The sequence below is a fragment of the Haematobia irritans genome, chromosome 1, assembly GCF_050003625.1.
Source record: "Haematobia irritans isolate KBUSLIRL chromosome 1, ASM5000362v1, whole genome shotgun sequence".
In the NCBI taxonomy this organism is placed as follows: Eukaryota; Metazoa; Arthropoda; class Insecta; order Diptera; family Muscidae; genus Haematobia; species Haematobia irritans.
The window spans coordinates 73,836,473-73,848,909 of record NC_134397.1 but is presented as its reverse complement, the minus strand read 5'-3'; the positions used below and the strand labels follow the sequence as shown (position 1 = coordinate 73,848,909).

Genomic DNA, 12,437 nt, shown 5'->3' with positions numbered 1-12,437 from the left:
GCCATATCTCCTAAACTAAGCGTCCTAGAGCGAAAAGGACGATAATTCGTGACCACCCTCAAAAAATCGAAAAATCCACCCAAATCCTAAAAAAAATTGAAATTTTTATATGAAAAACTTCTTTTGGCCATATCTCCTAAACTAAGCGTCCTAGAGCGAAAAGGGCTTTAATTCGTGACCACCCCCAAAAAATCGAAAAATCCACCCAAATCCTAAAAAAATTGAAATTTTTATATGAAAAACTTCTTTTGGCCATATCTCCTAAACTAAGCGTCCTAGAGCGAAAAGGGCTTTAATTCGTGACCACCCTCAAAAAATCGAAAAATCCACCCAAATCCTAAAAAAATTGAAATTTTTATATGAAAAACTTCTTTTGGCCATATCTCCTAAACTAAGCGTCCTAGAGCGAAAAGGACGATAATTCGTGACCACCCTCGAAAATCGAAAAATCCACCCAAATCCTAAAAAAATTTAAATTTTTATATGAAAAACTTCTTTTGACCATATCTCCTAAACTAAGCGTCCTAGAGCGAAAAGGACGATAATTCGTGACCACCCCCAAAAAATCGAAAAATCCACCCAAATCCTAACAAAATTGAAATTTTTATATGAAAATTTTCGTTTGGCCATATCTCCTAAACTAAGCATCCTAGAGCGAAAAGGACGATAATTCGTGACCACCCTCAAATCCTAAAAAAATTGAAAATTTTATATGAAAAACTTCTTTTGGCCATATCTCCTAAACTAAGCGTCCTAGAGCGAAAAGGGCTTTAATTCGTGACCACCCTCAAAAAATCGAAAAATCCACCCAAATCCTAAAAAAATTTACATTTTTATATGAAAAACTTCTTTTGGCCATATCTCCTAAACTAAGCGTCCTAGAGCGAAAAGGACGATAATTCGTGACCACCCCCAAAAAATCGAAAAATCCACCCAAATCCTAACAAAATTGAAATTTTTATATGAATAACTGCTTTTGGCCATATCTCCTAAACTAAGCGTCCTAGAGCGAAAAGGACGATAATTCGTGACCACCCCCTGTAATGTCCAACTACACTTCATAATTTTTTGAATTTAACACAGGACCCTTTATGTCTAGTTTCTCCCGATGAAGGTGCTCAATCGTTGGACGTGGAAAAACAGGATACGAGGTATGGGTCGAAATAAAATTTTAAATAATACGAGATCTAGGTAGACAGGGAGCCGTTGATCGCTAGCTAGCAGCCGGGTGGGGGGTTCGGGTCCCCTAGATTCTCTGATATCCTTCAATCCTGGACATAAACAAAATTATTATAGACTCCCTAAAGACATGAAATAGAACACGATGGAATATCTAACCACACATAACAAAACCCCAAATGGTTAGAATTAATGTTAAACAAATTATCTTGGAGGAAAGTTGTTTTGTAAGGAATTCCTGGTGTTCTGGAATCCTTGGCCTCTTTACCCTTATCCCTGCCATGGTATTAGTGGCCTACAATGTTACTAATACCCCTACTCAGATATTACCCTACATTTACATCACCCACGTAAGAATATTGAAAAGTTTAAGGATTCATTTTAAAAATTATTTTCATTATATTTCTAATATTTTAATTAAAGTACATAATACGAGTTTTCAAAAATATCTGGTAGTTAAATAAACAATTAAATTCAAGGACAATTGTAAGAGCATATTGCAAAATCGTTTAGATAAATTTTGTGATTGTAAATTCTCTTTCCACGGAATTTTAACTGAAATTATATTAAGAAAAAATAAACTACAAATATCCTGTGGCAGGACTCTAATATTTGTTAAATTTGGACATGAAGTATTTTAGTGAGGATCAGTTAAATTAACGTGGAAAGGATACTAATTCCAAGGATTTTATATTTTTTTTAAGTTTTTTTTTCTTTTTTTTTTTCTACTAAATTTTGGGAATTATTAATTCAAAATTTTCGAAATTCAATTAATTAAACTTTCTTAGTGATTTTTTTTTTCTCATTTTCATTTTTTTTTTCATATGCATGTAAATCAAATTTATCAATGTTATTTTTATATCAAAACTTACTTTTTTTTTTTGTTTTGTTGTTTTCAGTTTGTGTTATTTTGTTCCTTGGTTGTGGGTTTTAGCCAAAGTTAAGAACTTAACATTCGATGGTGATCTCCGAGGCCTCGTTGAACATGGTCGTATGTTGTTGTTTTTGCTGTTGAACTTTACTTTACTTTCCTTAGCTAGCTATAAATTGGTTAATAAGAATGAAATTGATAAATTGATGATTTTATGCATATGCCTGGCTGATAAAATTGTAATAATTAAATTCATACATATATAACAACATTCTGGGGGTTTGAACTTGGATCGCTAGATATGGTTGGTTTTCAGTCGGCGCTTTAGCGCTCTGGGCTAGCGGCTGATGTGGCCGATATGCAGCATTTGCAAGACATGGATCACTGGGAGTCAATGGTGGTCTCGTTGAACAAACCACCAGCTGGTGAGAGAGTTATTTTTAGATTCTCTCCAATTGGGTGATATACTCTCACACAACAGAGTATCTATGAGTGGCTAAAAGCTTCCGCCTGTTGATAGGCCTTTGGTTGAGAATGGGCACACTCTTGGACAAAAGGATAGGAGCACTGGGCTTTGGTATTTCCAGGTGTATCACCGAATCCTCCGATGATTGTTGGTTACAATTTCGCCTCACAGAAATTTATCAGAACAGAAATTCTTCTTATTTACTGTTGTGGAAATAACTCATAAACGAGGAATTTCTTTAGGTTACTTCAGGGTGGGAAACCCTCTCCAAAATTAATGAAATTGCGTTTATCTGTTACAAAAAAAAAAATAGATTTTTTTTTTTTGTAAATTTCCACACCACTGTCATGCTTTAAAAACTCTTACCTCAAAAAAGAAATAAAATTCAGCCTTTAAACATTTACAGCATGAATACCCAAAAACAAAATTTCGCGCAAATAATAAATTGGCAGGAATTTAATGCCTCTTAATTGAAAACTCCCTCAAATTACCTAAAGGAAATTAGGCAAATTATATCAGATTCACAATAACTTTTTGCACTAGATTTACCGCAATAATTTAAGGTAGAATTTTGTAAAAAAAAATTCAATTATGAACAATTGGTTCTCGTTCAATTGTTACAGCTTTCAATTCTTACATTCAAACACTTATTATTGAGAATGTTTCCTGTACTGCGCTTGAAAAACAAAAGCAAGCTCATACCCTGGTGCAATTTTATTTATATGAGCTGAGGAACTAGATCACTTCCCACCACTAAGATCAATATAGGAATGGTGTGAAATTTGAAAGATATCGACCGCTATGTTCTAAAAAAAATACAGTTTTAGTTCTCACACTTTGGTCAACAATTACCTGAGAATAGTTTGTCTCATGACCGTTTGCCCTTGGCTCGAAATGACAATAAGAAAAATATGAATTATAAAATAAAAAAAAGAAAAAATACTAATAGTAATTATAAAAAAAACAACCCTCGCTGGGGTTTGAACCGGGGTCACCAGTCATTCGAGGCCAACGTTCTACCAACCAAGCCATTGCAACCCATGAGAGACCTGCTGACTAAAACAATGTTTACCCCGTTGGACTTCGAAATCCTACAGATGTTTCTACTTGGAGAGTAAAGAGCAAAGCCATTGAGAGTCAAATTGTAGTTATATATACCCGTATATACGTTATTGGGCCAAACTCTGTACAAGACCCATCAAACATTTCAGTGACTACATCATAGTGATATACATTTACATGTAAGACAAAAAAAAATATTCATCACAAAACCGGGTAATATCGGTCTATTAGACGGCGATATTAATCGGAGAATACTAACTCTAGGATCGCATATCCTTTGCGTGATATGTACCAGTGGAATTTCCATCTATGTCTTTGAGGACATAATAATTGGTTCCTATTTTATCTTTTACAATTGCTTTGATGAAAGTTGGCGCAAGCTTAGAGCTGAATCTCTTTTCAGCACTGCTTTGGGAAAAGTTTCTCCTGTAAACTATTTGTCCAACAGAAAAAGATACAGGACGAGTCCGTAAATTATATTGGTCACGATTAGTATTATATGCCTTTGCAATGTTTTCTCGTATCTCTTTCCGAACGAGAGCAAGTTTGTCCTCTCTTTTCAATGGGGATATTGGGTCATCCAAAAGATTGACATGCCTCAAAAGCTTATATGAATCGCCGTGGGTAATCATATCAAACCCGAATGTGGCGAAATAAGGAGAACATTTGATGGCTTGATGAAAAGCATTTCTCAAGGCACAACTTATTGAACTCAAATGTTCATCCCACATTCTATGGTCCTCTTTCAAATAAGCTCGTATTGCCGCTATGATAGATCTGTTCACACGCTCAGAGGCATTCGCTTGAGGTGAATATAGCGCGGTATAAATATGTTGAATACCCATTCTGGTTAAAAATGCATTAAAATCACCGGCCCGAAACTGGGAACCATTATCACTGATAATAAACTCGGGTACACCGAAGACATGAAAAATGTCCTTCAAAAGGAATTCTTGGATAACACCAGACGTAAATTTTTTCAAAGGGCAAAGCCAATGAAACTTTGTTAAATGGTCTAGAACAATTAATAGACCAATATGTCCACTCTTTGATCTCGGGTATGGTCCCAAAATATCCACATATAAGCGTTGAAATGGCCGTATTGAGACGACGGGTTTGCCCATTTCCGGCTTTAAAATTACATTAGGGTGCTTCGTGGTTTTACAAATATGACACTCCCTCACATAGTCCCGGACGTCCGTGACCATACCTGGCCAATAAAAATTTCGCCGTATTAATTCCAAAGTCTTCGTCATACCACCATGGGCAGTTATTGTAGAGTCATGAAATCGAGATATAATACTTAAACGAAGGTTTCTAGGAATCCACAACTTCCAGGTATTATTCTCCTGTTCTTCAGTCCCTCTATAAAAATCGTTCCGAATATACACGAATTTATCAATTATCCTTAAGTCAGGGTATTTCGACTCATTTTCCCGAATTTTCAGTCTCAAGTCCACGTATTCACTATCATCAAAACAAGGCGAATCCAGATCAACTTCTGGCTCAGAAATTTCGATGCCTGAAACTTCTCCGAAATCCATCCGAGACAGAGCATCCGGTACTACATGATTTTTTCCTGGGCGATGACTAATAGTGAATTTGAAAGATTGTAGTTTAAATACCCATCTGGCTAAACGCCCTGATAAGTCCGGTTGCGACATGAGCCAAAGCAATGAGGAGTGATCCGTTATGATCTCAAACTCCTGCATCTCCAAATAGCAACGGAAACGCTTAACTGCTTCGATGGCTGCAAGACATTCCTTCTCCGTTACGCTATAGTTTCTTTGGGCAGTATTTAGTTTTTTTGACATATAAGCAATGGGTCGCTCTTCACCATCTTTGTCTAATTGTACTAAAACTGCCCCTATACCGTAATCGGAGGCGTCGCAATGAACGAAGAACTTTTTCGTAAAATTTGGGTTAGCCAGAACTGGTGCAGTGGTAAGACGCTTCTTCACTAACTCAAATGCCTCGTCTGCCTCTGAAGTCCATTGAAATTTGCGTTTGGATGAGAGGGTCTCAGTAATCGGAAAAGTTAAGGACGAAAAGTTTTCAATGAAGCGTCTGTACCAGCCAGCTAACCCAAGGAATCCACGAACCTGTTTTACAGTTCTTGGTGTTGGCCATTTGCTGATCGCTTCTACCTTTTCGGGGTCAGTTCTTATACCACCATTTCCTATAATATAGCCAAGATATTTTACTTCTGTGACACAGAAGTGGCTTTTCTCAATATTGAGAGTTAAATTAGCCTTACGAAACTCTTCGGCTATACGAACTAAAACGGACAAATGACTATTGAAATTTTCGGACACAATGATTAAATCGTCCAAATATCCGAAAACACAATGACGAAGATCTGGTGGAATTAACTGGTCCATGAGGCGACACATGGTCTGTGGAGCGTTGCACAGGCCAAATGGCATCACTACAAATTGGTATAAGGGACGCCCTGGCACGGTAAAAGCGGTTAAAGGTTTCGCTTCTTCGCTCAAAGCAACCTGCCAGTAAGCGTCCTTTAGATCCAATTTGGAAATGATGTTGGCCTGTGGCAATCTCGAAAATATGCCCTCAATACTGTGGAGCGGATACGCATCCTTTTTAGTTACTTGGTTTAGTTTGCGAGCATCTAAACACAAGCGAACTTTATTGGGTTTCAGGACTAGACGCATTGGTGAGCTCCACGGGGAGGTGGACTGCTCAATCACCCCAAGTGCCAACATGCGATCTATCTCCTGGAACATTACCCTTTCCACAGCTGGTGAGACCGGGTAATATCTTTGTTTGATTGGCTTTGAAGAACCCACATCGATCTCATGAGAAATCATTGTCGTTCTGCCTAAGCCTTCCTTACAATAATTAGGGAACAAATCGATAATCGATGACAACTGTCGAGTCTGAGATGGGCTGAGTGGATATTTATTATCCGATGTGATCTTGTGTGAGGCTACTTCATTCAAACAAGACATATCAGTTAAACAGCAAGGGTCAACATTAAGCGACGAATCGGATATGATGGCCGATTCAAAAACGTCAGAGGCTATACCAAAGGCTTCCCAAAAATCAAGACCCAAAATAAGTCGTTGCGTTATGGAAGGAACAATTAACATTCTCAATTGTTTGGTCTGATTACGAAAAGTGACATCGGTAATTAAAAATCCCAAGGTCTTTTGAAATTTGCCATCCGCAGTCTGAACAAAAGTTTTTGCAGGTACATAATGATCAAAAATCGAAAAATCATGCTGGGCCAAAGTTGCTCCAATACACGATACGTTTGCTCCAGTATCAAGCAAACCTAGTTCTTCAAAATACAAAAAATTTATTCTGGCATAAAATCGTCTGTCTTTTGGATTGCAGACAATTGATGATATTGTGTATTTAGATAAACTTTTGCGTAGCCGGAAATACTTTCGCATGCGAACAGTAGACCTCTTGGGGCGTTTCGTTTCGATCGTGTCAACTGAAAATATTTCATTACGTTTCCTGATGTATTCGGCATATCTCTCATGATACGGTCTAATCGGGTATAATTTTTTTATGAAGGTTGTGTGGTGAGAAGAATCTCGAGGAAGAATAGATATATCATTTGGTTGACAGAATTTGGTTTTAGTATTTGGCTCGTTTAAATCTTCAGAAGAAGAATTTGAAACTGTTATGTGTTCTGTTGTGACGGGTTGTGGCGCATCGAGTTTTTTGACAAAGATACTTTCCTAGCTGCGCATTTGGCACACTGTGGCTTATAAATATCTTTAGTGCCACATCCGTAGCAAAATACCTTTCTGTCGCGAACACAATCGTCCCAAAAGTGTCCCGGTTCATCACAATTCCAACACTTGTATGTGCTACAATTTTGATTAACTGCATCCACAATCGCTGGTGCAGTGGTATCAGAAACACCATCCTCTCCACTGTAGATTTCAGAAACGTTTCTACGTCCCGAAATGGGCGGACTGGGATACGATTTGCTGGGGAAACCCCTTCGGAAATTTTCGTCCGATAATAAATTCTCGCGCATTTGCACAAGTCTCCGTAAATGCGCTATGGAATACACAGGCACATACAACAATTCATGCCTAATATCCGGCCTCAGGTTGCGGATAAGAATTTCGACTAATTCCGATTCTTCCATAGGCTGTTCAAGTCTGTCCATAATGGAACAGATAGAGTCGTAAAAGGATTCAAAAGTTTCACCAGGTTTCATTTTCCTGTTGCGAACCTCTTCCTTTCTGTCATAAACCGAACGCATGTCTTTATATTGGGACTTCAAAGCCGCACAAAACTCATTCCATTCTATAAAAGGCACCTGTTTATGGTATCTCCAATACCATTCATGAGCTTTGTTCGTCAAAAGAATATTTAGATTTTTACAAATCAAATCGAAATTATTATTAAAATGCTCAGCAGTAAGAGATTTAATTCGATATAAAAACTCGTCTACTGTGAGGCCATTACTAGAACCATCAAATTTTACATTCCAATTCTGTATTATGGATGTGACCTTTTCAGCATTTGGAACAGGAGAACTAGAATTTTTGGACTGTCTGTGACTATGTCCATTTGTGTTATAGTTCGAATTATACGGTTCAGTTCTTGATTGTGAGTTGGGAAAATGTTCATGCGGGTGAGAAGCTGGTGGTTGTGATTTATGCGAACAATTCGGAGGATTTCTGGAAATTTGTAAATTTTGCATCATTTGCATAACACTTTGTTCAATCATCCGTCCAATTCGATCATAATCTATCTCACCAGAATCATTGTGATTTCGTAGATTAGTCTCATTTGCCGAATTTCGAGTGGCGGCAATTTCTGGTTGAAGAACATTACCAGAAGATACAGAATTTGACATTTCGACATTGCTATCATGAGGGCTTGCCTCTAAACTAAAATGTTGGTCGTATGATAAATTTCTGTAGAAATTTCTTGTATGAGGCCTATTTACAAGAGCGCCCCTAGGTCTTCCACGACCAGAAGACTTAGTTTTCTTGGTGGACCCCGTGGGATTGATATTGTCTGGTGCACTATGTAATTCTGGTGTATACTTTCGAAGATCGGAAAGCTCGCACGACACCTGACAATTTGGACAATTCGAAGAGGAAGATAGGGACTCTTCAATACAGCCTCGGTGAAAAATGTGAGAACATGTCATAATTTTATAACAATCTTGTGATTCGAAATTCATGACATTGTCACAAATAACACATTTCAATTCATTATTTTCCATTATCCTATTTTGATCCTCAGGAGGAGCTGAAGGACGAAGAGGACTATGTGGTATTGGCATGCTTCAATATTTCCCCCTCAAATTATAATAAAAAAAAATCGTGACTCTGAACAAGATTTCCTTTGCTTTGCAACTCGAATATAATACAATTGTAGATATTTTTCATAAATATTTATCTTACGTTGATGGGTGAGTAAAAGAATAGGGTAATTTTTCGCATACAATTTCCTACTAAAACTTTCTAAACTGGGCTATGGGAGAATGCTTTTCATATATTTTCCAATAGAATTAGCAAACCAGCATACTAAAATTCCAAGCAAAAACTGTAACACGTGGACTTTAAAATGCAATAAGCGATAATAAAGTAGATCCTAACAGAAACAGGATGCTGATAACTAGCTTTAATCTACTTGAACGTACGTGAAACCATTCCCAGAAATTCCAGTATCACCTATCTATTAGAGCACCGAGTGCAATGAAAATATTAACGAATGCGTTCTTGGTCATAACCCGAAACCATCAGATTTATGAATATCCAAAGAAGTTCGTTAAGTATTAAAAGCAAATATTACTCCTCAAGTGGTGTTCCTGCAATCCCTTTAAGGATGAAATTTACATTATCCTGAATTAAATTTATCGTGAGCAAGAAGTTTCTTATGGATAAGATTCTTAAAGCCCCACGCTGGGCGCCATTTATCTATGTAATGTCCAACTACACTTCATAATTTTTTGAATTTAACACAGGACCCTTTATGTCTAGTTTCTCCCGATGAAGGTGCTCAATCGTTGGACGTGGAAAAACAGGATACGAGGTATGGGTCGAAATAAAATTTTAAATAATACGAGATCTAGGTAGACAGGGAGCCGTTGATCGCTAGCTAGCAGCCGGGTGGGGGGGTTCGGGTCCCCTAGATTCTCTGATATCCTTCAATCCTGGACATAAACAAAATTATTATAGACTCCCTAAAGACATGAAATAGAACACGATGGAATATCTAACCACACATAACAAAACCCCAAATGGTTAGAATTAATGTTAAACAAATTATCTTGGAGGAAAGTTGTTTTGTAAGGAATTCCTGGTGTTCTGGAATCCTTGGCCTCTTTACCCTTATCCCTGCCATGGTATTAGTGGCCTACAATGTTACTAATACCCCTACTCAGATATTACCCTACATTTACATCACCCACGTAAGAATATTGAAAAGTTTAAGGATTCATTTTAAAAATTATTTTCATTATATTTCTAATATTTTAATTAAAGTACATAATACGAGTTTTCAAAAATATCTGGTAGTTAAATAAACAATTAAATTCAAGGACAATTGTAAGAGCATATTGCAAAATCGTTTAGATAAATTTTGTGATTGTAAATTCTCTTTCCACGGAATTTTAACTGAAATTATATTAAGAAAAAATAAACTACAAATATCCTGTGGCAGGACTCTAATATTTGTTAAATTTGGACATGAAGTATTTTAGTGAGGATCAGTTAAATTAACGTGGAAAGGATACTAATTCCAAGGATTTTATATTTTTTTTAAGTTTTTTTTTCTTTTTTTTTTCTACTAAATTTTGGGAATTATTAATTCAAAATTTTCGAAATTCAATTAATTAAACTTTCTTAGTGATTTTTTTTTTCTCATTTTCATTTTTTTTTTTCATATGCATGTAAATCAAATTTATCAATGTTATTTTTATATCAAAACTTACTTTTTTTTTTTGTTTTGTTGTTTTCAGTTTGTGTTATTTTGTTCCTTGGTTGTGGGTTTTAGCCAAAGTTAAGAACTTAACATTCGATGGTGATCTCCGAGGCCTCGTTGAACATGGTCGTATGTTGTTGTTTTTGCTGTTGAACTTTACTTTACTTTCCTTAGCTAGCTATAAATTGGTTAATAAGAATGAAATTGATAAATTGATGATTTTATGCATATGCCTGGCTGATAAAATTGTAATAATTAAATTCATACATATATAACAACATTCTGGGGGTTTGAACTTGGATCGCTAGATATGGTTGGTTTTCAGTCGGCGCTTTAGCGCTCTGGGCTAGCGGCTGATGTGGCCGATATGCAGCATTTGCAAGACATGGATCACTGGGAGTCAATGGTGGTCTCGTTGAACAAACCACCAGCTGGTGAGAGAGTTATTTTTAGATTCTCTCCAATTGGGTGATATACTCTCACACAACAGAGTATCTATGAGTGGCTAAAAGCTTCCGCCTGTTGATAGGCCTTTGGTTGAGAATGGGCACACTCTTGGACAAAAGGATAGGAGCACTGGGCTTTGGTATTTCCAGGTGTATCACCGAATCCTCCGATGATTGTTGGTTACAATTTCGCCTCACAGAAATTTATCAGAACAGAAATTCTTCTTATTTACTGTTGTGGAAATAACTCATAAACGAGGAATTTCTTTAGGTTACTTCAGGGTGGGAAACCCTCTCCAAAATTAATGAAATTGCGTTTATCTGTTACAAAAAAAAAATAGATTTTTTTTTTTTGTAAATTTCCACACCACTGTCATGCTTTAAAAACTCTTACCTCAAAAAAGAAATAAAATTCAGCCTTTAAACATTTACAGCATGAATACCCAAAAACAAAATTTCGCGCAAATAATAAATTGGCAGGAATTTAATGCCTCTTAATTGAAAACTCCCTCAAATTACCTAAAGGAAATTAGGCAAATTATATCAGATTCACAATAACTTTTTGCACTAGATTTACCGCAATAATTTAAGGTAGAATTTTGTAAAAAAAAATTCAATTATGAACAATTGGTTCTCGTTCAATTGTTACAGCTTTCAATTCTTACATTCAAACACTTATTATTGAGAATGTTTCCTGTACTGCGCTTGAAAAACAAAAGCAAGCTCATACCCTGGTGCAATTTTATTTATATGAGCTGAGGAACTAGATCACTTCCCACCACTAAGATCAATATAGGAATGGTGTGAAATTTGAAAGATATCGACCGCTATGTTCTAAAAAAAATACAGTTTTAGTTCTCACACTTTGGTCAACAATTACCTGAGAATAGTTTGTCTCATGACCGTTTGCCCTTGGCTCGAAATGACAATAAGAAAAATATGAATTATAAAATAAAAAAAAAGAAAAAATACTAATAGTAATTATAAAAAAAACAACCCTCGCTGGGGTTTGAACCGGGGTCACCAGTCATTCGAGGCCAACGTTCTACCAACCAAGCCATTGCAACCCATGAGAGACCTGCTGACTAAAACAATGTTTACCCCGTTGGACTTCGAAATCCTACAGATGTTTCTACTTGGAGAGTAAAGAGCAAAGCCATTGAGAGTCAAATTGTAGTTATATATACCCGTATATACGTTATTGGGCCAAACTCTGTACAAGACCCATCAAACATTTCAGTGACTACATCATAGTGATATACATTTACATGTAAGACAAAAAAAAATATTCATCACACCCCAAAAAATCGAAAAATCCAACCAAATCCTAAAAAAATTGACATTTTTATATGAAAAACTTCTTTTGGCCATATCTCCTAAACTAAGCGTCCTAGAGCGAAAAGGACGATAATTCGTGACCACCCTCAAAAAATCGAAAAATCCACCCAAATCCTAAAAAAAATTGAAATTTTTATATGAAAAACTTCTT

The 12,437-nt window shown here is 36.3% G+C and overlaps 2 long non-coding RNA genes across 2 annotated transcripts; both read right to left on the bottom strand.

Annotated features, from left to right (window-relative positions):
* Positions 1–2,006: 2,006 nt before the first annotated feature.
* LOC142239150 (uncharacterized) lies at positions 2,007–3,008 on the bottom strand. Its single transcript, XR_012722934.1, has 2 exons — positions 2,883–3,008; positions 2,007–2,808 (listed from the first exon to the last, which is right to left on the bottom strand). It is a non-coding gene; the product is annotated as an uncharacterized LOC142239150 (long non-coding RNA).
* Positions 3,009–10,467: 7,459 nt separating this feature from the next.
* LOC142239144 (uncharacterized) lies at positions 10,468–11,468 on the bottom strand. The gene is made up of 2 exons (XR_012722929.1): positions 11,343–11,468; positions 10,468–11,269 (listed from the first exon to the last, which is right to left on the bottom strand). It is a non-coding gene; the product is annotated as an uncharacterized LOC142239144 (long non-coding RNA).
* Between the last annotated feature and the right edge of the window lie 969 nt (positions 11,469–12,437).